This window comes from Bos indicus x Bos taurus, chromosome 11 (assembly GCF_003369695.1).
Source record: "Bos indicus x Bos taurus breed Angus x Brahman F1 hybrid chromosome 11, Bos_hybrid_MaternalHap_v2.0, whole genome shotgun sequence".
NCBI lineage: Eukaryota > Metazoa > Chordata > Mammalia > Artiodactyla > Bovidae > Bos > Bos indicus x Bos taurus.
In genome coordinates, this window is record NC_040086.1 from 45,686,608 (window position 1) to 45,710,877 (window position 24,270).

A 24,270-nucleotide genomic window follows, 5' to 3' on the forward strand; every position below is an offset into this window, starting at 1 on the left:
GTCTGCTTCCTGAGAACCAAGAACAGGGGGGGTGAGAGGCACGGTTAGTTCAAGGGGTGGAGAGGAATGTGACATAAGCCATGTCAGCTGTTCCACAGAGGAGGGGTGTTCTCCAAGGGGACACGGCCCCGGGGAGGAGGGACGGGAAGCAGCGCGGGGCATCCTCACATCGCTCAAACGCATGCGTGGCCTGGTCCCAGCACGGACCCCCTGAAGGTGGGCATGTCCTCAGTCATGGGGGTGTCTCTGGTTACTGATAACCAGCTCCTACGCCACACCCAAGCTGATGCTGATGAAGTGGCCCAAGGCTGCCCTCTCCCACCACCCATAGTTGAGCATGGGGCCTGGCCAGGAAAAACCAACCTTGAGATTGGAAGGTGGGACACCAGGGTGAGGAGGGGGCTGGAGACTGGGCTATGAATACTCCAGAACCAGATCTAGGTGCCCATGGGTTGGCCAACACCCTGCTGTGCTGGGAGGGCTGTGTGCCCAGAGAGGGTGCCTATACTCTGCCTCACCATCACTGACCCCCAGCCAGCACCACAACACTGTGCCCCTCTTCCCTCTGGCTGCTGCTGAGATGTATTTTTGCAATAAACCATTGACAATAAAGTGCCTCCCTGACCCTGTGTCATTATAATAAATTCTCAAACCTGAAGAGGAGGGTCATGGGAACCCCGAAATTATAGCTAGTGGGTCAGAAGCATAGCAGGGTCCAGACTCAACCCCTGCCATCTACTAAGCCCTTCATCTATAGGGTCGACCTATAAATTGAAGAAAGTAGGGAAAACATTAGATCATTCAGATATGACCTAAATCAAATCCCTTACAATTATACAGTGGAAATGACAAATAGATTCAAGGGATTAGATCTGATAGACAGAGTGCCTGAAGAACTATGGACAGAGGTTTGTACAAGAGGCCAAGATCAAAACCATCCCCAAGACAAAGAAATGCAAAATGATTGTCTGAGGAGGCCTTACAAATAGCTGAGAAAAGAAGATAAGCTAAAGGCAAAGGAGAAAAGGAAAGATATACCCATATGAATGCAGAGTTCCAAAGAATAACAAGACGAGATAAGAAAGCCTTCCTCAGTGATCAGTGCAAAGAAATAGAGGAAAACAATAGAATGGGAATGGCTAGAGATCTATTTAAAAAAATTAGAGACACCAAGGGAACATTTCACGCAAAGATGGGCTCAATAAAGGACAGAAATGGTATGGACCTAACAGAAGCAGAAGAGATTAAGAAGAGGTGGCAAAAACACACAGAACTATACAAAAAAGATTACTGACCCAGACAACCATGATGGTACAATCACTCACCAAAGGCATACATCCTGGAGTGTGAGGTCAAGTAGGCCTTAGGAAGCATCACTACAAACAAAGCTAGTGGAGGTGATGGAATTCCAGTTGAATGATTTCAAATCCTAAAAGATGATACTGTAAGTGCTGCACTCAATATGCCAGCAAATTTGGAAAACTCAAAAGAGGCCACAGGACTGGAAAAGGTCAATTTTCATTCCAATCCCAAAGAAAAGCAATGCCAAGGCATGTTCAAACTACCACACAACTGCACTCATCTCACATGCTAGCAAGGTAATGCTCACAATTCTCCAAGCTAGCTTTCAACAGAACATGAACCAACAACTTCCAGATGTTCAAGCTAGATTTAGAAAAGGCAGAATAACCAGAGATCAAATTGCCAACATCCACTGGATCATAGAAAAAGCAAGAAAATTCCAGAAAAACATCTATTTCTCCTTCATTGACTACTTTAAGGCCTTTGACTATGGATCACCACAAACTGTGGAAAATTCTTCAAGAGATGGGAATACCAGACCACCTTACCTGCCTCCTGAGAAATCTGTATGCAGGTCAAGAAGCAAGAGTTAGAACTGAACATGGAAAAACAGACAGGGAACAACAGACTGGTTTCAAATTGGCAAAGGAGTACATCAAGGCTGTATACTGTCATCCTGTTTACTTAACTTATATGCAGAGTACATGATGTGAAATGCCGGGCTGGATGAAGCACAAGCTGGAATCAAGGCTGCCGGGAGAAACGTCAATAACTCAGATATGCAGATGACACCACCCTTATGGCACAGAGCAAAGAAGAACTGAAGAGCCTCTTGCTGAAAGCGAAAGAGGAAAGTGAAAAAGCTGGCTTAAAATTCAACATTCAAAAACTAAGATCATGGCATCCATCTCCATCACTTCATGGCAAATAGATGGGGAAACAATGGAAACAGCGATACACTTTATTTTCTTGGGCTCCAAAATCACTGCAAATGGTGAGTGCGGCCATGAAATTAAAAGACACTTACTCCTTGGAAGAAAAGCTATGACCAACCTAGACAGCATATTAAAGAGCAGAAACATTACTTTTCCAGCAAAGGTCCATACAGTCAAAGCTATAGTTTTTCCAGTAATCATGTATGGATGTGAGAGTTGGACCATAAAGAAAGCTGAGTGCCGAAGAATTGATGCTTTTAAACTGTTGGAGAAGACTCTTGAGAGTCCCTTGGACTGCAAGGAGATCCAACCAGTCCATCCTAATGGAAATCAGTCCTGACTATTCATTGGAAGGACTGATGTTGAAGCTGAAGCTTCAACTTTGGCCACCTGATGCGAAGAACTGACTCACTGGAAAAGACCCTGATGCTGGGAAAAATTGAAGGCAGGAGGAGAGGGGGCAACAGAGGATGAGATGGTTGGATGGCATCACCGACATGACAGACATGAGTTTGAGCAAGCTCCAGGAATTGGTGATGGACAGAGAAGCCTGGCATGCTTTATGGGATCGTAGAGTCAGACATGACTGAGTGAGTGAACTGAACTGATAGCACCAACCTCTATTGGCTGGTATCAGAATTCAACTAAATTACAGAACACACAGCTGGTATCAGAAAACATGAGACCCATCCATTCTCTAGCCTCTGGTCATATGGCCACTTAACGCTAAGATGCAGTCAGTCTGCCGTGTCCTGCTCTAGGGTCTCACCAGGTCCCAGAGACGAGACTGAAAAAGAAAAACACACACACACACACACAATAATGTAAAAATCACCAATCCCACTAGCCATTTTTATAAGCTAAAATGATACTGTGCTAGCTAAATTAATACATTACAAAAATTAATATCTTTCTGCTTTCTTAATGGGATTACTAAAAATTTAAAGTTCCCAGGTGGCACAGTCATAAAGATCCCACTTTCCAATGCAGGAGATTCAAGAGACCTGAGTTCCATTCCTGAATTGGGAAGATACCCTAGAGAAGGCAGTGGCACCCCACTCCAGTACTCTTGCCTGGAAAATCCCATGGACAGAGGAGCCTGGTGGGCTACAGTCCATGGGATTGTAAAGAGTCGGACATGACTGAGCACAGGTACTTAGCTCATGTTTGCAGCTTATATTACAGTTCTAGTGAATGAGTGACTGAGTGAGTGAGTGAGTGTGTGTGTGTGTGTGTGTGTGTGTGTGTGTGTGGCGCTATTTTTAAATGCCTTCATTTCTGAAAATTCAGAGCCTGGAATCCTGTAGGCATCTCCAATCTTAACATGTAGAAAGAAAGTGGCTACCAGGATGGGAGGCTCTGGGTAACATACGGAGAGGTGCTGATATGGATTCAGTGTTTGTAGGTGATGTGCTGGAACCCCCCAGGCTTGTGGGGCAGTTTCACCCCAACCCCACTCCCCCAACCCCTCCACATCCCTACCCTACCACCCCCCGCAGTGACAAGCATCCCTGTCTCTTATCACAGGAAAAAGCGCTGGGCTCCTACCAGCAAAGTGACAGAGGAAGACCTCCAATCTCACCTCACCTCCCTGTCTCCTGGTACACAGGGTGGGTGGACTTTTTCTGGAAAAGGACCAGATAAATATCTCAGGCTTTGGGAGTTAGTTTCTAAGGCAATGACTCAGCCCTGCCTGGAATCAGGAAGACAACCACAGACCACGTGTAAATGGCCGAGCCGGGGCAGGTCCTAATATGACCACTCACAAGACCAGGTGGGGAGTGGGTTTGGCGCCAGGGTCAGAGTTTGCCAACCCCTGCTCTATGCTATTAAAAACAAGAGCATGGTCCTGAAGTGGAATCACCTAGTGTAAGCCCCACATCACCAAGTGGAGACTTAATACAGTTTCCACTCTCCCACAAACAGAATCTGAACTCAGTCCATCAGGGATCATGTGACCAGCACTAGTGAGGTCACCTGACTGGCAGACCCCTGCTGTCCGTTCCACACAGGAAATAACCAACCTGTGACCTTAATAACCTTAATAATTAATAATGACCTTAATAATGACCTTAATAACCAACCCACTCTGTCCAAATTGACCTCCTGGTCTCTGCTCCCTTTTGCCCATAAAGTCCTTCATTCTGTCCAGCTCCCCAGGACTCCTCTGTCTACTGATGGAAAGCTGCCTGACACATGAATCAGGGAATAAAGCCAATAGGATCATTAACACTTGTTGCTGCTGTTGTTCATCATGTCCAATTCCTTGCGACTCCACGGACTGACACACGCCAGACTCCCCTGTCCTTCACTATCTCTCAAAGTTTGTTCAAACTCATGTCCATTGTGTAGATGATGCCATCATCCAACCATCTCATCCTCTGTCACCTTCTTCTACTACCCTCAGTCTTTCCCAGCAACAGGGTCTTTTCCAATGAGTCGGCTCTTCACATCAGGTAGCCAAAGAAATGGGGCTTCAGCTTCTGTCCTTCCAATGAACATTCAGGGTTGATTTCCTTTAGGGTTGACTGGTTTGATCTTCTTACAGTCCAAGGGACTCTCAAGAGTCTTCTCCAGCACCACAGTTTGAAAGCATCAATTCTTTGGCACTTAGCTATTATGGTCCAACTTTTACATTTGTATATTCGTTCACGACTAAACGGACCTTTGTCAGCAAAGTGATGTGTCTGATTTTTAATATACCATCTAGGTTTGCCATAACTTTCCTTCCAAGGAGCAAATGTTTTTTAATTTCATAGCTGCAGGCACCATCTGGAGTGATTTTGGAGCCCAAGAAATGCAGGGCCTGGGTTCAATTCCTGGTCAGGGAACTAGATCCCATATACTGCAATTAAAGAGCTCGTGTCCCACAACTAAGACCCAGCACAGCCAAATAAAAAAATGAAAACAATTTTTTTAAGAAGAGTTAGCATGTTGCCTTGATTAATAAAAGAAATCCCACAAAAAAGAGGAGTACCAGAAAAGATAAGTCTCCGAATACCAGGTCTTACTCAGCATGTGTGTGTTCAGCCTGCACTTTCAGACTGTTACCTGTCAGTGTCACAAATCCCCCTGGGGAGACCAGAGCAACTGACCATGATCATCCAGCTCCCAGGGAGGGGGGCAGCCAGGAGCTGGAGGCACAGCAGGATGGCGCCCTCAGGGATGTGGTCCTGGCAGCCCACAGCCCACCAAGCCCTGGGGGTGCATCAGAGATGCAGACGTTTGCCCCCAACTCACCTGTCCAGCAAAGACACCCAGCCAGCCACTGCCAAGGGCCACCACACACAAGTTCACGTATAACACACCCACACAGAAAAATGCTCCAGAGAGTCTGCCAGGACTGCACTTGGATAAACTCCCTGTTTACACAGGGATGAGGCAGCCCGCAGGGGCGCAGAGAAGATCAGATCAGACGCAGCAGATGGAATGTTAGGTAAATATCAGTGGTTGTCACTGCCTTGTTCAGGCTTGAGGAAGGTTCCTCCACACCACCCAGCAGCTGGCATTTACAGCTCCATGTTCCAACTCTTTTCCCCAACTATTTCTAATTTTGTAACATGAAAGTTAAAGTGTTCATTGCACAGTCGTGTCCCACTCTTTGCAAATCTATGGGCTGTAGCCTACAGAATCCTCTGTCCATGGAATTCTTCAGGCAAGAATACTGACGTAGCCATTCCCTTCTTCAGAGGATCTTCCCGACCCAGGATTGAACCCAGGTCTCCTGCATTGCAGGCAGATTCTTTGCTGTCTGAGCCACCAGGGAAGCCCAAACCTTTCCCAAAATACTTCTAATTTTATAAAATATTTCTTCTAAATACAAGGTCAAAAACTCCAAGGACCATTTTGCTGTAACCCCTGAGAACCAGAAAGTCCAACTCTTTCATGCAAGAAATTTTTAAAAGTCAGTGACATTTTCCTGATACCAGAAGTTACTACAAATCTCTAAGTCCCAAATCCACAATGCAAACCAAACACTAGAATAGTAAATCAACATAAACCTCACAACACTAGTTACTTTAGCTTTTTTAGATAATAAACTGATATATACCTTCCCACTATAACAATTTAAATAAATTTACAAAAGCAACGATTAGGCTTTTTATTGAATTTAAAATTATTTTTGGATTTTTCTTATAGGCAAGGGATTTTATGACATGCACTGAGGGGGAGATAGAACCCGCATCTCCTGCATTGCAGGCAGATTCTAGATATGCACTCCATGACTAGAGGGAGTTCCATGAGGCAGTAAAATTAAATTACATTCTACAATGCCTGTGTGGACCATCTCTGGCCCAAAGCCTAGGTCCCAGCAGTTCCAACATCAGACAAGACAGCACCCAAGACCCATCAGCCTGGCCCCTCCCCCTGCCACACACCCCATCCCACATCAGGAGAAGAGGCTCAGGCCCTCCTTCTCAGGATGCTTTGAAATGGTTTTCATTTTATGCAACTGTATTAAAAGACAGTTACTGAAGTATTATTTAAAAAGAAGAACTAGAGACATAGAAACACATGCGTGCGGGCTTAGTCGCGTCTGACTCTTTGCAACCCCACGGACCGTAGCCCACCAGGGTCCTCTGTTCATGGGATTCTCCAGGCAAGAATACTAGAGTGGGTTGTCATCCCCTTGACCAGGATATCTTCCCAACCCAGGATTGAACCTCCATCTCCTGCATTGCAGGCAGATTCTTTACCACTGAGTCATTAGGGAAGCCCTTATAGTAACATGTGCTCCTTTATTAATACACTGACCCAGAGGGTCTGGCAGGTGTAATAAAGGACGATGAGAGCAGCCTGAATCCCAACCTGTCTGCACCCACCACAAGGTGATAGAAAAGCCCCAGTTCTTTCTCTGAAGGCCGTGAATTGAGGTTGTGCTGTGTACAATCCCAATGGAAAGAAACACAATTTCAGCTAATAGCCAATGAAGATAGAAATGTGAGTTTTTCACCCCAAGGTCATAGGCTTCCTAAAGTCCATCCTCTCTGGGCAGGGCCCCTGGGTTAAGAACGACTTTGGAGAACCACTCAGAATGTCACAGGATGTCGTGAACTGGGGCCGTCAGATTCAACAAATTCCTAGATTTCAGACTCAGGTGGGGCTGCAGAGGGACCCATCAGAGCAGAGGCCCCTGTGCTGCTGTAACAGGAGGTGCGGAGGCAGCTGGACCAGCCCCCTGGGGCCGACGCTCTGCCACCCACCTGCTGCCTGCTTCCGGAATCTGGCAAGGCTTCTTCCACCAAGCGGAAGAGATCACCTTGTGCACCCCTGCTCTTACACAGGAAGGATGCTTCCAGCAGACTTGCCAGGAAGAAAACCAAGACCAGCCAGTTCCTTAAATGCTTCCAACAAAGTGGGAGCCCTCATGGTCATGATTCTTCTGCGCACAAACGCCGACACTCACAGAAACAATGTCGGTCAAAGCAAAAACTCAGAAAAAGGGTTTAAAAAATTTTCAGAAACCCACAGGTCAAAATGGAAATTGTAAATTATACTTTAACACAGAGGCATGGACTTAAAGAAAATAACACCCAAAAAGGTCACTGTAGATGCTTATTTGCAGTCAATTTTAATGAACAAAATGCACCAATATAGGTTATATTTATGTGAATAAATGTAAGTGATTCTCTCTAATCAGAGTAGCTCTAGGGAGGGCAGAAGGGTAAGTCGAGTCCCCACAAGGGGCCTTCCACCACCCCTACCCAGAATCATACCATCACTAGGGGGCAGGGGAGGGACAAACAGGAAAGTGAAATAGGCTGCTGCCTTTAACCCTGACCTGTTCTGTACCCAAGAGAAAGGTCATTCCCCTGATCAGCCCTCCCCAAGCCAGCTCCCAGGCCCACACCTACTGGCACGCACACCTGGAGCTGTACCAGGGCAACTGGGCAGGTGGTAGGGGCCACCCGAGAGGCTGAATCCTCAGAGGGAGCACACCTGCTCTGGGCTGAGATCTCAGCGGGAGCACCATCACCACAGAGCACTTCCTCCCTCAGAAGAATGATTTCAGGCCCCCATCCTACCAGGGGTCCGCCTGAGCACAGGATGGCTCCAAAGGACCCAAGAGTCCGTCTCAGAGCACCAAGGATCGGGCGTGTGCCGAAACCAGGAAGATCTGCTGGTTTTTATTTGCCCAAACTGGACAAAGTCCACAGACATTCTGTCACACACTCTCACTTGCTCTTACACATGTGCAGGGAGCTCAGCCTGGTGCTCTGTGGCAACCTAGAGGAGTGGGATGGGGGAACGGAGGGTGCTCAAGAGGGAATATGTGTTTAATTATGGCTGGTTCATATTGTCATATGCCAGAAACCACAACATTGTAAAGCAATTTTCCTCTAATAATAAAAAACAAAATATCTATTACAATAACATGGAAAAAGAAAACATTTCAGATGAACCTGGCCCAAAGGACTTCCCTCTTCTGGTCCTGACTGACATGTCCAGGGCAGGGTTCATGAATGTGACCCCATTTCCCTCCACCGGACCTCCGAGGGCATCAGGCTTCCTTCCCAAGACTTCAATATAGACAGGGAAGTACCCGGTCACCCCTCAGAGGACCCACAGTAGACAGCCTGGCAGACACAACCTCAGCCGGGGGTTCAGGGTCAGTGGGGATAAGCCTCGATGATACCATGCACCCTGACAAGATGCAACAGCCCATAGCCCAGTTCAATCATGAGAAAAACACTGGACAGACCCCAACTGAGGAGCATTCCACAAAACACCTGACTGGTGGTCCTCCTCAACACTGAAAAGGCCATCAGAACAAGCAAAATCTAGAAACTGTCACAGCCAAGGGAGCCTCAGGACACACCACGAGTAAAAGCAGTGTGGTTTCCACGATGGGATTCTGGGGCACAAGAGAAGAACATTAAGGAAAAATTAAGAAAATCCAAAAAAGTATGGACTTTGGTTAACAACCAATGTACCAGAATAATGGAAGATGCTATTTACAGTGGGGACGGGATGGTGGTTGTGGAAACTCTATACTCTCTTTGGAATTTTTCTATAAATCTAAGTCTTTTCTAAAATTAAAGGTTTATTTTTAAATATATATGTACTGTACACATTATTGGAGAAGGAAATGGCAATCCACTCCAGTATTTTTGCCTGGAAAATCCCCTGGACAGAGGAGCCTGGCGGGCTACAGTCCATGGGGTTGTAAAGAGTCAGACACAACTGAGCAACTAAACAACTATACATACTATATATAAATCCATACATGCAAAGCATAATGTGAATACCTTTGAACAATTACAAAGTGTACTTTGGAAAAGTTAAAAAAAACTGTACTCAACAGAAGGAGATACACACACTTGTTGCTGCTGCTATTGCTGCTAAGTCGCTTCAGACGTGTCCGATTCTGTGCGACCCCATAGACGGCAGCCGACCAGGCTCCCCTGACCCTGAGATTCTCCAGGCAAGAACACTGGAGTGGGTTGCCACTTCCTTCTCCAATGAATGAAAATGAAAAGTGAAAGTAAAGTCACTCATTCGTGTCCAACTCTTAGAGACCCCATGGACTGCAGTCAACCAGGCTCCTCTGTCCATGGGATTTTCCAGGCAAGAGTACTGGAGTGGGGTGCCACTGCCTTCTCCGTAAACACACTTACTGATTAGTTTAACACAATAGAATAATTATATGGTTGAATTTTTGTACAACTCTTGTTCTTCAGAGAATATCTGTGTGTGCTTCTATAAATAAAACAATAAATGTACTACAAAGTGTAAAATAATAAATACACGAACTGATAAACAAAAGATCTTGCTCCCTTGAACAAGACCCAAGAAAAATTATTTGGCATGCATTAAATTCTCTCCTGTTAAGGTCTCTGAGAGCCAGGAATCAATATATTCCAATCAATTTTTAAAATTGCAACATAAAATCTGTATTGCAAATTAAATTCTCTTTATTCTCAAATTACGTTTATTTAAACACTAAGCATTAATTACAGTGTATCACAAATTAATTACAGTATATCACAAAAACTATTTTACACTAATCCACCTCATCAGAAGCGAAAGGAACTGTAAACGGGTTCAGTGTGAAACAAAAAGACAAATCACTAATTGTGACTTGAATTGTTTTGAATGCTAAGGATTCAAGTATTTCCAGATGCTAAACATACACACAGAAACTGGTCCACCACCTTACCGTCAACAGGGCACAACAATCTGGTACTAGATGTAGCAGAGGTCGACAAATAGAAACACTGCATTTGAAAAAGATTTAAAAAAAAATCTATAAGGAAGTAAAATACAGTTTACATTTCAAAAGAAACAAACTAAAGAAACACTTTGAACAGACTATCAGGATAAAAAACAAGCCTGCAAAATGCCTGATCCGGGCTGACTTACAGTATTCATTACGAATCCAGGCAAAGGAGTTATTTGACTAAATAAATCTTTCCTAGGTTAAAATGTAATGGCATACTGCATTTACAACATTATCAACTTAAAAAAGGGAACTGGAAGTATCAGTGGGCTTCCTGACCCCAGCATTCCACTAAAAGCAGCAATAAGTAGTTTTGCTATTTTTTTAGATAAAAGTCTTCAGCAAATAAATCACACGTAAACAGAGTTTATATAATCTGCAAATTATGGACTAGTTGACTCCAAAACCATCTGTTTATCCTAAGTAAACCGACAGCATGGCCTCAAGCAGACTCTGGATGACAGCACTATCCTAGTAAGGGTGGATGGAGAGGGGTGGTTGGTGGAGGACAGGGTGCTGACCAGCTACAGCAACCACAGAGCTTTACCACGGGCAAGTGAAACAATCCCTGCTCAGCAGACACCCTATGGTCTCAGGGTTGTCTCACTCCCCCTGAAATATTTGATGTTTTATTTAAAAAAAAAATTTTTTTTTTTAAATTTTTCTGCTGGGCTTTGAGACATGTGAGGTCTTAGTTCCCCTACCGTTGATTGAACCCACAATCCTTGCAGTGGAAGCATGGAGCCTTAACCACTGGACCACCAGGGAAGTCCCTCCCTGGGGTATCTGAAATGAATATTAACTGGCCTGGGGACTTCGCATGGGTATTCCTCGCACCTCCCACAGAACCCCACACAGAGGCATGACACTCATCTTGGAAACGTGTTAACTGAGATGAGAGTCAATCATGAACGGGTAAAGTTACCCAGGCTGGGCTGACAAGCTCCCTGAGAGCAGGTCTGTATGGTCCCCCTGTGTGTTTTGGCAGCTCCTGCCACAGCTCCTCTCCAGCCACCACTCAACAACTTAGTGACAACAAACTGGGGGGTAATCTGATCTGTGAGTCAGAGCAGGATGCAGAAGCCAGCTTTGTCCTCAACACACGCGGTCCTCCAGCCAGATTCACAAAAAAGGAACAGCATCTTCAGTTTACCATGCAGGCTGGCTGCTCTGAAGACCCTTCTTGAAAAAGGAACTGCACAGTTGCAATTCCTAAACAGGGTATACAGAGGCGCGCGCGCGCACACACACACACACACACACACACAAATCAGAATTAAGCTTCTGCTTCCCAGAACACAAAACAGAGGTGGAGAGGAGTTAGAAATGAGCTGTGCACCTTGGACAAGCCAGCAGTGTGTGTAGGGGGGGGGCGAGCAGCTTCCCTGATGGTCCAGTAGTTAAGTATTCGAGGGGACAGGGGTTCAATCCCTGATGGAGGAACTAAGATCCGACATGCCGAGGGGTACCAAAGACCATGCAGCACCACAGCTAGGGTCTGTGCACCACAGTGAAAGATCCTGAGTCCCACAACTGAGACCCGATACAGCCAAATTAATTAAAAAAAAAAAACTACTAGCAGGTGGAAAAGAGCATGCGTACCTCTACTGCTCACAGGAAGCCAGACCTTTCAAGTTCACATTTAGACCAGTTATTTATGAAGTTCAGGATGAGGCTGTTTTAATCCAGCCCCTGTTATAATTGGGCTTCCCAGGTGGTGCTAGTGGTAAAGAACCTGCCTGCCAAAGCAGGAGACCTAGGAGACACAGGTTTGATCCTGGGTCAGGAAAATCCCCTGGAGGAGGGCATGGCAACCCACTCCAGTATTCTTGTTTGGAGAATCCCAAGGACAGAGAAGCCTGGTGGGCTACAGTCCATAGAGTCAGATACCACTAAAGCGACTTGGCACACACTTATAATCAAAAGTCAAGACGTTACTGCATTCAGGCCAATGGTTTATTTTGAGGAAGGAGGGGATTTCAATACTGTAAATGCAAAGCCCTACAAAAGTCCTGCATCTGTAGTTCCAGAGCTGGGGCATCACCTGGCAGCAGGGCTCCTGCAGCCAACCCCTGTCCCCTGTGCCCCTCAGCTGCCCCTCTCCACGGTGGCCAAGTAACACTTGCTCCCTCCACCAGTGTCAGAAGTGAATGATACAATGACACACAACAATTAGAAACACACAGTGTTACCCAGCCCGCCAGCACACCACTGCCAAATTTCCAAGCTTGTCCAAAGACTTATTACTATGACTGTCTAAGAGGTCTTTCCAAAGAGTTACTACGACGCTCTCAGAGGTCTTTCTCAGTGCCCTCGAGGATGGGAGGCTAAGGAAAGAAAAGACTCATTGTACCTTAACCACCTCCACCAAGAAAAGTTCAAAAACGCCCTGAGTGCTGATTCTGTGTTTATCCTGGTAACAGAACAGGAAGAGAGCAGATAAGAGGCGACCAAGCAAAAAGGAAGAGCAAGGCAACAGGAAATGATTTACAGAAAACAGATCAAGATTAAGCCAAGAAAACTTCTAACTGGCCGCCCTCTGGATATCTAGGCTTCTCTGACTTTCTCAAGTCAGGACCTGCTCATAAGAGAAAAAAGAAAACGTACACAGAATATCATAGTCCAGACCAGGCAGCTAACAAGCAGCTCTGCCCTGAGCCAGACCCTGAGACTCAGAAACTAACAGCCAAATTATCATTTTTCCCTTCCTTTTCCCTGGATAACGTCTAATTTGTGATATTTTCATTCTCTCTCCCCTGAAGGGTTTATTTTAGACCTTACAAAAAAGGAAATAAAGCATTCAAAAGCTAACAGATGTGACTCGCTCAAAGAAGAGTAGGCTAAACCTAGAACCTAATAAACTTTAGTAATAACAAAGGAATTTTTTCTCTGTAGACCATCACCAATTGTAAGGATGCTGAGCCTAAGTAAATAGATGTATTTCACCAAACCAAACTCTGAAAATCAATTACTTACTACAAGCAATTGATAAGGGACCCCATCACTTTCCTTTTAGTGGATATTCTAAGGAGAATGTGTTGTCACCACAGTTCAGCTAGATTTCCTAATGCGTCCTACAAAATCAGCATTTCATATTTCTATGGTCCAAACGGAAGTAGAAAATTTAAAGAACAATGCATGCCCTACTTTTCCACCAACAGATAAACCATGATATGTCAGTTAAAGTTTCTCCTTTTTATATTTAACTGCAGAGATACATACTTTTCAGCTTTCTGTTGTTGTTCAATTGGGAAGTTGTGTCTGACTCTTTGCGACCCCATAAACTGCAGCACGCCAGGCTTCCCTGTCCTTCATTATCTCCCAGCATTTGCTGAAATTCATGTCTGTTGAGTCAATGATGCTATCTGTCCATCTCTTCTTCTGCCGCCCCCTTCCCCTTTTGCCTTCAGCTTTCTAAATAGGCATTATTTTTCATGTTTATAAAAATTCTGGGGATGACGGGATAGGGATGATCTCCAAGAGGGCAACTGTATGAAAGAATACGTGAGCCATTAACTGAAAGGTTTAAGCCAAGTACAGCAGTACACACTTAAAATAAGGCTGCTGAAATACTGACATCGTTGGGCAGTTAACCCTTTGAAGTCGGGAATGTAATGTGCATTGCCAAGATGGGCCAGTATCCCTGGCCTTGACCCACTGGACACCAGGACCACTCTCAAGTCTGGACAACTGGAAAATGTCCCCAGACACTGCCAATTGTCCAGAAGGGTAGAACCACCCCCAGCTGAGAACCACTAATTTATATACAAGAGTAGTGGGTCAAGTCTCAAGTTTCTTTTTTTAATATCAACATTTGAAAAGGTATTTTTACTTTGTATTTGCAAAAGTGAATCACTTATTTCTCAATTCAAACCTAACAGCGAGGAAAATCCACAGGTGGGAATTTGCACTATGTTGCACTGTGGGAAGATGCACTATGCTGAAACATTTTCTGCTCTTGATGATAACAACCCTCTGTGATCTGAGACGTGAAGAAAAAGAGGATCTCCTTCCTCCAGAAAGCGGGGCACCCTTCCCTCCCCTCCCCCCACTCAGCCCTGAGCTTGGGGGTGCAAGGCACAGACAAGTTCAAGCAGCAACAATTAAACACCAGAGTCCTCACCTGGGATCCTCAACAGAGCCTCAGTTCCACGCAGGCCCCCCTCAGCCTGACAATGACAACAGCAGAGGGTCTGCTGTCCTTCCCCTACTTTTTTTTTTGAAAGAGGATAATTTCTTTATAGTCACTTCCGAGTCTTATCTCCTGAACCACATGAAACAGACCTATGAAGGAGACTCCAAGAAGGGAAATGAAGCAGCAGAGATGGCTGAATAAAGGAAGGAGAGCTTGTACACACAAGCCAGGCTGGTCCATGGACAGGGGTAACTGTACTCCTAAAGAAAAACCACCTGAGTGCAGATAGGAAGGCAGGTGACTGAAGTCGCACCATCAGGGTGGGGAAGTCATACACAAACATGAAATACACAGAAAAGAATCAAAAGAAAGGAAAAGTCTTTTTTTATATCTGTCTTTAGATTCTGTTCCTAAATATGTTCCTTAAAAAAAAGCAGTTTGATGAAAACTCACTATTCACCTAGATCCAATGTCCAGAAACTGTTTCTAAAGTAACTCCCTGAATCCCTTGATATTTCTTGGTCTCTTAAAAATACTCAAGCAGCTTGTGGTTTTTAATACCCATGTCCCCAAACTGATTCCCGTCACTCAGAGTAACAAGAGAGCTCATCATCACCAATCCAGCGTGTCCCCACCCCCAACACACACACATTTGAAAACAGGGACATGAGCTTTTAAAGGGACTGTCCTTAAAATGAACACAGCTAGTGTTCTAATGAAGCATAATATATATTTTATTAGAAACATTTTTCTAATAAAATGAGTACTTTTCATGTATCATATTTTATAATGTTACATAACTGGTAGGGTATTGATTTGTATAACTTCGGTCTGTATCCAGTGACCTTATTAAACTCTTGTATTAATTCTTAAAAAAAAAAGTCCAACAACAACAAAAACAAACCCAGCTGGAAAGAGGGATGGAGAACTGTTCTTTTCTTCTTTAGCCAGGCTCACAAGTAACATCATTAAAATACCTGTTGACTTGCAGACATCCTTAAATGCTCAGCCAAAACTCACAGGCTTACAAAACTAAGGCACATCCTTTAAGGAAGATGGATGCAGATGCTGAAGGGCTTGTCCAAGGAGTCAGCCACTGGCGCCTTACTAAGCATCTCAGGCCCATCTCTCCCTCTTGGAAGGTTCCTCCCCAGCTGGCCGCCCCCACCGCAGCTGGGAGAATTATTAAGCTTGTTTAAGTAAATAAATCTTTGCTGCTACTCCTCCTGGAACATGCCACAGGATCAGCAGCTGGACTGCAAATCTAAGCCTGTGAATTAAGAGCACCTGCCTGCCCTACAGCCCATTGGAGACCGTGGCCTTTCTGACCTGCTAATATGCAAAGAACCAGACTCTCAGTTATACCTCAGTTCCATCTGCCCTTAAGGGAGGCTGCCCAGCACAGAGGGCCACAAGGGTCCTCTGACAACAGAAGGGGAAGTTTAGGATGGTCTGGTACTACAAGCCTCGCCTAAGATGACAGTCAATGTCAAGGTTCCTACCAAGACCTTGGAGCAGCAGTCTTCCAAAACTCCAGAGCACCTGAGAACTCATGAGAAAAGCAAATTCTCAGGCACCCCTGAAGACGCTCTGTGGGGTGGGTCCAGCCATCTGAGTTGGAAGCTTTCTGAGCTGGGGTGGGTGGCGGAACAGCTGAGACCCAGCTCTGAGCTGGGTCCGTCTGGGGCTCCCTGGCCTGTGGTTCTCAGGAGGCAGGCTGGGGGAGGAGCAGCAAGGCCGGGGATGCTCTCCGCTGCACCACCTCCAGAGCACACCCACCAGGACCACTGGAGCAGCCGAGGTTGCTCATACGTCCTTCCAGAGTCCAGGGCTGATAAGAGGTCCAGAATGAGTGACGCCCAAGCTCCACCCACTGTTGTGATTCTCCATCATGTTTCTCCAGTCCTACACCATCATAAAAGTTTACAGCTCTGTTTATGTCTTTTCTTTTAATGAAGAGATGGTGGTCTGGCTTAGGGGATAAAAGCAGAACCTCAGCAATCAGACAGGTTTGAATTCCAGATCTGCTGACCAGCTCTGGAACCTTATGCAGCCTAACCTGCTAGGTCTCTCTACTCTCATCTCTGAAGAGAAACACAGCAACTAACCACACTCAACTTCTGTGAGCACTGAATGAGCTAATATTGTGTGTAATATGGTTAGTACCATCACTACAATGTGTGTGATGTGTGTGTGTTAGGGAAGAACCTAATGATCCCTAAAGTACTATGATTTTAGGACGTCCCTGGTGGCTCGGTGGTGAAGGGTCCACCTGCCAATGCAGGAGACGTGGGTTCGATCTCTGGTCTGGGAAGATCCCACATGTCTCAGAACAACTAAGCCCATGAGCCACAACTACTGAGCCTGTGCTCTAGAGCCCAGGAGCTGCAATTACTGAGCCCACGTGCTGCAACTACTAAGTCCCAGAGCCCTAGAGCCCGTGCTTTGCAACAAGAGAAGATGCTGCAATGAGAAACCCTTGCACCAAAGACAGAGAAAGCTGGAGAAGCAACACGGACCCAGGACAGCCAAAAATAAATACATAAAAAAATATTAAAAAAAAAAAAAAAAAAAACTATGACTTTAGATTCTGTACTTAGAAATTAAGTATTTGACATATATCAGAAGTACACTGAAAACTAACACCCCAAAACAGTTATTTCACATTGGTAATTTAACCTCTAGAATTCAAAATACATTTTAAAACGTTTGTAAAATATACAAGCATTCTGATTATAGGTAAGCAAATCAGGTTCTATATTCTAAACTTGCATGAGTACATGGAATATTACAGTCTTCCTTAGCATGACAGAGATTATACCTTTCCGCTAAAGAATAATAATTACCATGATTATGATTCCAGGTTGCTCTCACTATGTCTTCTTAGCTATCTCAACTTAGGAAAACCCAGACTAAATGAAGCTTGAATTATGAAAGTGTACAGACCTGTGCTCTCCCACACAGTCACCGGTCTCAGGGGGCCAGTGAACACCCCAATGTGGGGAGGGAAGAGGCATGCCACAGATGAAGAATGCACACAGGCTTTCACAGGCTGCACATGAACAGAAGAATATGCATCATCTCATTAACAGGGTTTTATGTTGAACACTGGGAATAAAAGTACTGTGGCTCTACTGGGTAACAGAATACATTGTGAAAATTAATTTTGCTTGTTTCTTCCTACATCTTTAATGTGGTTACTGTTGTTGTTTATTCACTCATTCATGTCCCACTCTTTGCGATCCCATGGACTGTCCCAGGGTCCTCTGTCCATGGGATTCTCTAGGCAAGAAGACTGGAGTGGGTTGCCATTTCCTTCTCTAGGGAATCTTCCAAACCCAGGGATCCAACCCCTGTCTCCTGTACTGGCAGGCAGATTCTTTCCCACTGAGCCACCTGGGGAGTCCAGTGTGGCTACCAGACATTTAAAATCCCATCTGTGACTCACATGTGTATATTTGAAGGGGACAGCACTGCTCTTAACAATTGATTTCTTCAAGGGGTGTTTGCAGGAAATACCCCATGTTAAAAAAGACATAGCATTTCTGGCCCCAGCTTCTCCTCCTTCCTGAAGGGTCCAGCAGAGTTTTGGGGTACAAAGCTTCTGTGTGTCACGAGGCTGTTATTACAAGGGTAGCAATGAATCAGCCCCGAAGTACACAAGTCTTTAAAAATAAGCTGACAATAAACGCTGGTATTCTGTTATCACAACTAGCAGGCTTTCACTCACCTTGTACAGGGGTGGGAGGTATACGTAGAGGCTGGGGGAGCAGGGAGGAGCCCATGGTGCAGGCCCATGCTGAGCACTGGTGACACTGACCCGAGGGCAATGGAGAGCCAATGCTGGGACCTCAGCCAGGTTTGGGTACCAGGGTGCAGTGATCAGGCGAGTGTGGTAAACAGAGGGGTCTGCCAGCGCCAGTGAGAGAGGAGTAAGTACCTCAGGCTCAGATGGAAGAGATCTTCAGAGGTAAAACTGATAAGATGTGGGATCTGGGAAGTGAGGGAGAATCCAGGATGACACAGTGAGGCAATGCTAGGGACATTAACCCAGGCAGGCAGGTCAGGAGATAGTACTCCCAGCCAAGATGTTCAGAGTTTCCGGTGGAAATGAGTGGGGAGAAGTCGCATGATTCGCCTGAATGACCGAGTGAGTCATGAATGGACAGGTTTGCAATTGTGGTCACACAGGTGACCACCTGGAACAGCTCACGCTCGCCCTGGCCAGAAACACACATGTGATCGGAGTGAACATTACCAAACCCGCCTGTACCTGCCTGGCTCCCGGCGAACCCACAGTCACAGGGCAGTCCCAGTGATACTCCGGGCCGTGGGTTCCATTCACAGGAAACGCCTTCGTCTCCACACAAAATTCAATACTTGCATATAGCTCCTATTTGATGCTGATCCTGGTCCCAAAACCATGCTGCAGCTGAGCCAACATGGGCTAAGGGGAAATGTCCACAAAGGGCATTGGTCAGGGCTGTCCTCTCTCAAGACCTGAAGCATCTGGGCCCGGCACCCACCTGCCACAGCAGTATGAGGCTTTGTGAGGGAAACTGATCTGTCACCCCCCTCTCCCGCCCCAGTGGTGTCTTCAAGCACTTGGGAGACAGAAGCCATGAAATGCCTTAAATCATCAGCCTGGTTTTGAAGAGTGACTGTCGTGGACAGAACTGTCCCCATACTCAAGTGTTGAAGCTCCCACCACCCAAGTGACTCATCTGGAGACAGAACCTCTGCAGCAACTGAAGTTCAACAAGGTCAGAAGGGTGGGGCCCTAACCCAAGAGAAGCAGTGACCTCCTAGGAAGAGGGACAAACATACAAGGCACCTGAGGACACAAAGTGAAGGCGGCCAACGGAGCCTCACTGAGAACCTAGTCTGCCCGAACTTTGATGATCACTTTGCAGCCTCCAGAATGGCAAGAAATCAGCTTCCTTTTGATGCTGTCTGTGGATCTGTGAGGACAGTCTGAGTGGACGTGCATACGCTAAACCGGGACAAGCGCCCTTCAACCCACAGAGACCATCCAGGCCGACAAGGCTCAGACACTGAAACCAGGACATGAGGTCACCTACTGACCCTGGTCCCACCAGCAGCCAGGCAGGGGCCACACACTTGGCCTCGTTGGGACCTGCCGGCAGATCCACAGCCTCCCCAGGACCACCTCACCCAGCACTTTTTGGGGTCACCTCCTCCTCCTGAGCAGGGCAGGGGGCTCTGTCACACTGCCACTGTCCCTGGGCTCCAGGTCCTCACACTGACGTCAGGGCCAGAGCCCAGGTCCCCAAGTTCTCTTAATACTAAATATGGTGGTGAATGGGAAAGTAATTGGTAAACTGTAATCTATCATCGGAACATGAGCATCTATTATTTTTATCCGACTTCGGCATTTCAGGTTTACGTTAACCACCGACCAGCAAAAACATCCCACTTTCCAAAACTGTCTCAAAAAGAGAAACTGCAATATTTCCCTTCTGAGTGCACTTGAAGCTTCTTTTCTTAAAAACATTTAAAAACACAAACGGTATAAAAAGAAAAGGACACTAAATGACCAGCTTCCCACGGTCAGGATAACAAATGCTCTGCCCAGAGTTTCCAGTTCAGGTTAACATGCACAGACACTCTATTGAAAAAGTTAAATATTCAGTCATCCCACCAGGGGGTTATGCAGTTGGGTTTGTTTTTCATCTTGCCTTTTCTCTTTTTTTTTTAGTTTTAGGTTCAGGACTATAAATGATTCATTGGACAGAGAACTTCTCAGAGAGGCCACCAGACCAAATCCCCCCATTGTCTGGACCTGGATGCACTGTGGACAAAACCTTATGAACCTAGAGCCTTAATGACTGACAGACTCAGAATTCAAAATCACGAGCTCAATCAGTATTTTCTGGAAAGAACACAAAGAACCCACAGGGCCGACTATGACAAATGCCTGTGTGTGTGTTGTTAGGGCAGGGAGAGGGAAGCAGTTATAATTGACGAACGTCAATTACACCTTCAGAAACTGACATACTTTGGGATCCATTCAAAGTGAAATGCAGGAGAAGAAAACAGTCTAATTTTCAAAACAATGCCACTAAAATGGCCTAAAGAAATAAACTGTTTTTACTTTGGCTGCATACTTTTAAAACTGTTAAAAGGCTGTCCTGTCCTTCTAAGCTGCCTTAAGCATTTAACAATATCATCACAGTATCACTTTGAGCCTCTGAAAACATGGGGTTTCCATCACTCATTTGAGGAAAGAGAAACCATTTGGAAGTGCCATTTGCCACTCATCTGGATGGGAAAATTAATTTCGCAAGCTGTGGGGAGTTTCCTGTCCATTTTTGAAAAGTCAGCTTACTAGATTTCCAAGCATGGTCCACTGCCCTGCCATGCAGTTCTAGGGAGCAGCCTTCAGTTCCATTCTTCGTGTGGGACAAACATGTGTGGCCCTCGCCCTCGGCTCACACTGTTGGCCATGCTGGGTAGTTACAAGCATGCATGTTTCCTGGAGAATGGTGTAACACAGCCTCATCCAGTTGGGGCAACTGACGTGACCAAGGAAGAGAATCTGGTCATTCCAGACAATCAAGAAGACTTTAGGGTATTTTATCCAGGGCTTCCCTGGTGGTTTAGAGGTAAAGAGTCTGCCTGCCAATGTAGGAGACACGGGTTTGATCCCTGGTCCAGGAAGATCCTACATGCCGTGGAGCAACTAAGCTCACGTGCCACAACTACTGAGCCTGTGCTCTACACCCCAGGAGCAGCAACTGAATGAGGAGCCCACATACAGTAACTACTGAAGCCTGTGTGCCTAGAGCCCATGCTCTGCAACAAGAGGAAGCAGTGGGTGACAAGAGAGACCCAGAGCAATGAAAAATTAAAAAAAAAAAAAAAGTTATTCAGTTTGTATACACACAAGAAAGATTTTGGGTATGTTTAACATGGATAATAGTGCACTTCTCAAATACTGTGTACATATGATGCGTTTGCTGGAAAATCTCAGTCATTGCCTGATGCAAACAACAGAGGCTGGGAAACATCACAGCTTCCAAGAGATGAGAGATGGAGAGACCTGAAGTGCAAGGCATGTGATAAAGAAAACCTCAGAGCCTGACAAGTGAGCACAGCTACTTGAAATCACCTTAATCAGGCCCCACCTTAAGTGGGGAGAGAAGGTGCTGGGTCAGTCTGTTCTCTGGATGCAATTCACCACCCAACTTCATCCCATTTTCCAGGACCAATCCCGCAATGTGTCTAGGGAACAGCTGAGAAGCTTGGAGCCCAGATGAGGCCTCTTTGTTACCACCAGCTTACCACTGCTTTAAGTTTCCAATTTCAGCCTCAGCTAGCTGCAGCCAGAGGACCACTAAGATCTGGCCACTTTCTTCAATCAATACTGCTGCTAAGTCCCTTCAATTGTGTCTGACTCTGTGCAACCCCATAGACAGCAGCCCACCAGGTTCCTCTGTCCCTGGGATTCTCCAGGCAAGAGTATTGGAGTGGGTTGCCATTGCCTTCTCCGTCAATCAATACTACATCTAATCAACCTGGAGAGGAGAAACATCAATGTAGGATTTTCCCTCCTGGTCACTGCTTCAGAATCATGGTTAACACCCACATCTGGGGAAATCCCTGTTCAGACCATCTAAAAACCTACATGGACAGCTCAGTCTTGCAGTTGAACTCACTTCATCTCCTGTTCACCACTGCCCTCCTATTTACTAAACCCTTGGCCCAGGCTCGATTCCTGTTATTAATTTACCCGTTTATTAATCTCTGGGGACACCGGGTAAATGAATTAAGGGCAGTGTTTGGAAACAAAGTTTAGGTCTGCTGTGATAATTCAAAGCACCCAGATTGATTTCATTTTCAGTCGCTTTTAGCCTTGAAAAGCCCTGTTGCCAACGATACCTGATGTAGAGGGACAAAACACGCCCCAAATTACTCTCATTCCTGCCAAATCCCTTCGGCGAAGCCGAGGAGGAAGCCGGGCCGGGACCAGGCGGGACTCCCCTACCTTTGGGTTCCCCATCCCCAGGCCACACCCCGTAGCCTCTCGGGGGTTCACTTTCTGTGGGGTCAAGGGCAGGAGTGGGCCTGCGCGGGCCCAACGCTGAGGCCTGCTCATCCCCTGCGCATACCCAAACTTGCCAGGCTCAGCCCCAAACCTGTTGGCAAAATAAACAAAGGCAAACACAGGGGACCCGACCTAGCCTGAGTGCCAGAGGTCGCCCCGCGCCGGCTCCCCCTTTGTCCCCACGCGGACGAGCTGCCAGTGAGCCCCAGAGCCCCGGCACACGCGCAACCCTTTCAGGGCGACCGCCTCGGTCCACACACGAAAGCGCTTTGCAATCACGCCCCCCACTCGCTCCACGCCGAATGCTCTCACGAGGGAGTTACCGTCTACGCCTACAATCACACACCGAATTCTTCCAGAACCGCTGGGTGGTTCGATCGCCCAGAATAATCTACCAGGGCAGCGCGATCGTGAGAAACTTTGTTTCCGGGGCCGGCGATCCCCGGTCGGACGCGGAGCCGGGCACGAAGCGCCCCGGGCCGCGGGAAGCCTCCCGGACGCCAAGTGACAGCAGCTCCGCGCGGGGTCGCCAACAGTCCCGATCCCAGAAGTTGTGCGGGCCGCGCTCGCCTCCCGGTCCTGCCTGCGCGGGGCCGGCGATCCACGCGGTTCTTACTGGAGGCGCGCCCGGCCTCCCCGGTCCCCGCTCCGGGACCACCGCACAGGCCTGCCCCACCCGCCCGACCCGGGGAGGGGGCGAGCCGGAGGTGCCGGCGGCCGCGAGGCCAGGCCGCGCAAGGGACCCGGCCCCCAGCCCCGGCTCCGGCACCGGCGCGCCCCGCCCCGGCTGCCCCGCAACTCCGCGAGCCGCCCAAGTTGGCGGCCTCCGCCCGGGCCACAGCCCCCGAGCCCCGACCCCCGGGCCCCGGCCCCTGGCCCCTGCTTACCTCGCGCGCCGCCCGCCGAGGCCGGGGCAACAGCGCGGGTCCCGGGCGGCTGCCGCCCTGCGCCCGCCCAGGCGCCGCTCTTTGTCTGCGCCGCTCGCTCCTCCCGCCGCTCGGCCGACGCTCCGGCCCGGGCGGACCCCGCGGGCCCGGCCGACCCCAGCCGCCGAGCCCCGCGCCCGCCGGCCCGCTCGGCTCCGGCCTCGCTCCCGCCGCGGCGCCCCCGCCCCTCCCGGCTGCGCCCGCCGCGCGCCCTTCCTCCTCCTCCTCGTCCTCCTCCGCTCCGCCCAGTGACGCCGCCGGGGCCGCCCAGGCCCGCGCGCCCGCCGCCCGGGACCCACCTGGGCGCGCACGGCGGCCCGGCTCGGGCGGCGCCGGGACTGGTTCGAGGCTCAAACGCGGGCGCCGCCCGGCCCAGAGGACCCTGCGCTGGGCCGGGCCGGGCCGTGCCGGGCGCCGAGGGGAGGGGAGGCCCGGCTCCGACCCTGCGCGCCCGGGAGCGAATAGGAAGACGGGAGAGGCGAGAACAGCAGCAACCCGGCCTCGAAGGACCGACGGGTGGTCGGTCCATCCCCTTTTTGTTTGATTTTCTTATCAGGACGCCCTGGGGCTTGGCCACCGCCCCCTCTCCCGGAAGCCTTCCCACGACACCCTCGGCGGAGCAGGCCTGCGGTCCATCAGAAAAGTGACTTACAGAAAAATGTCACTTCCTCTGTGTAGTTGCT

General features: G+C 47.7%; 1 protein-coding gene across 2 annotated transcripts in view; it reads right to left on the reverse strand.

The window, feature by feature from the left end:
* NCK2 (NCK adaptor protein 2) overlaps window positions 1–23,974 on the reverse strand; it is a 115,089-nt gene extending 91,115 nt beyond the window's left edge. The window contains exon 1 of one of the 2 annotated variants that reach the window (XM_027555448.1): window positions 23,887–23,974. The gene's annotated coding sequence lies outside the window, so the exon portion shown is untranslated. Of the gene's footprint in view, window positions 1–23,548; window positions 23,661–23,886 lie in introns of those variants that run through there. The other variant, XM_027555447.1, reaches the window with a different exon arrangement.
* Window positions 23,975–24,270: the final 296 nt, after the last annotated feature.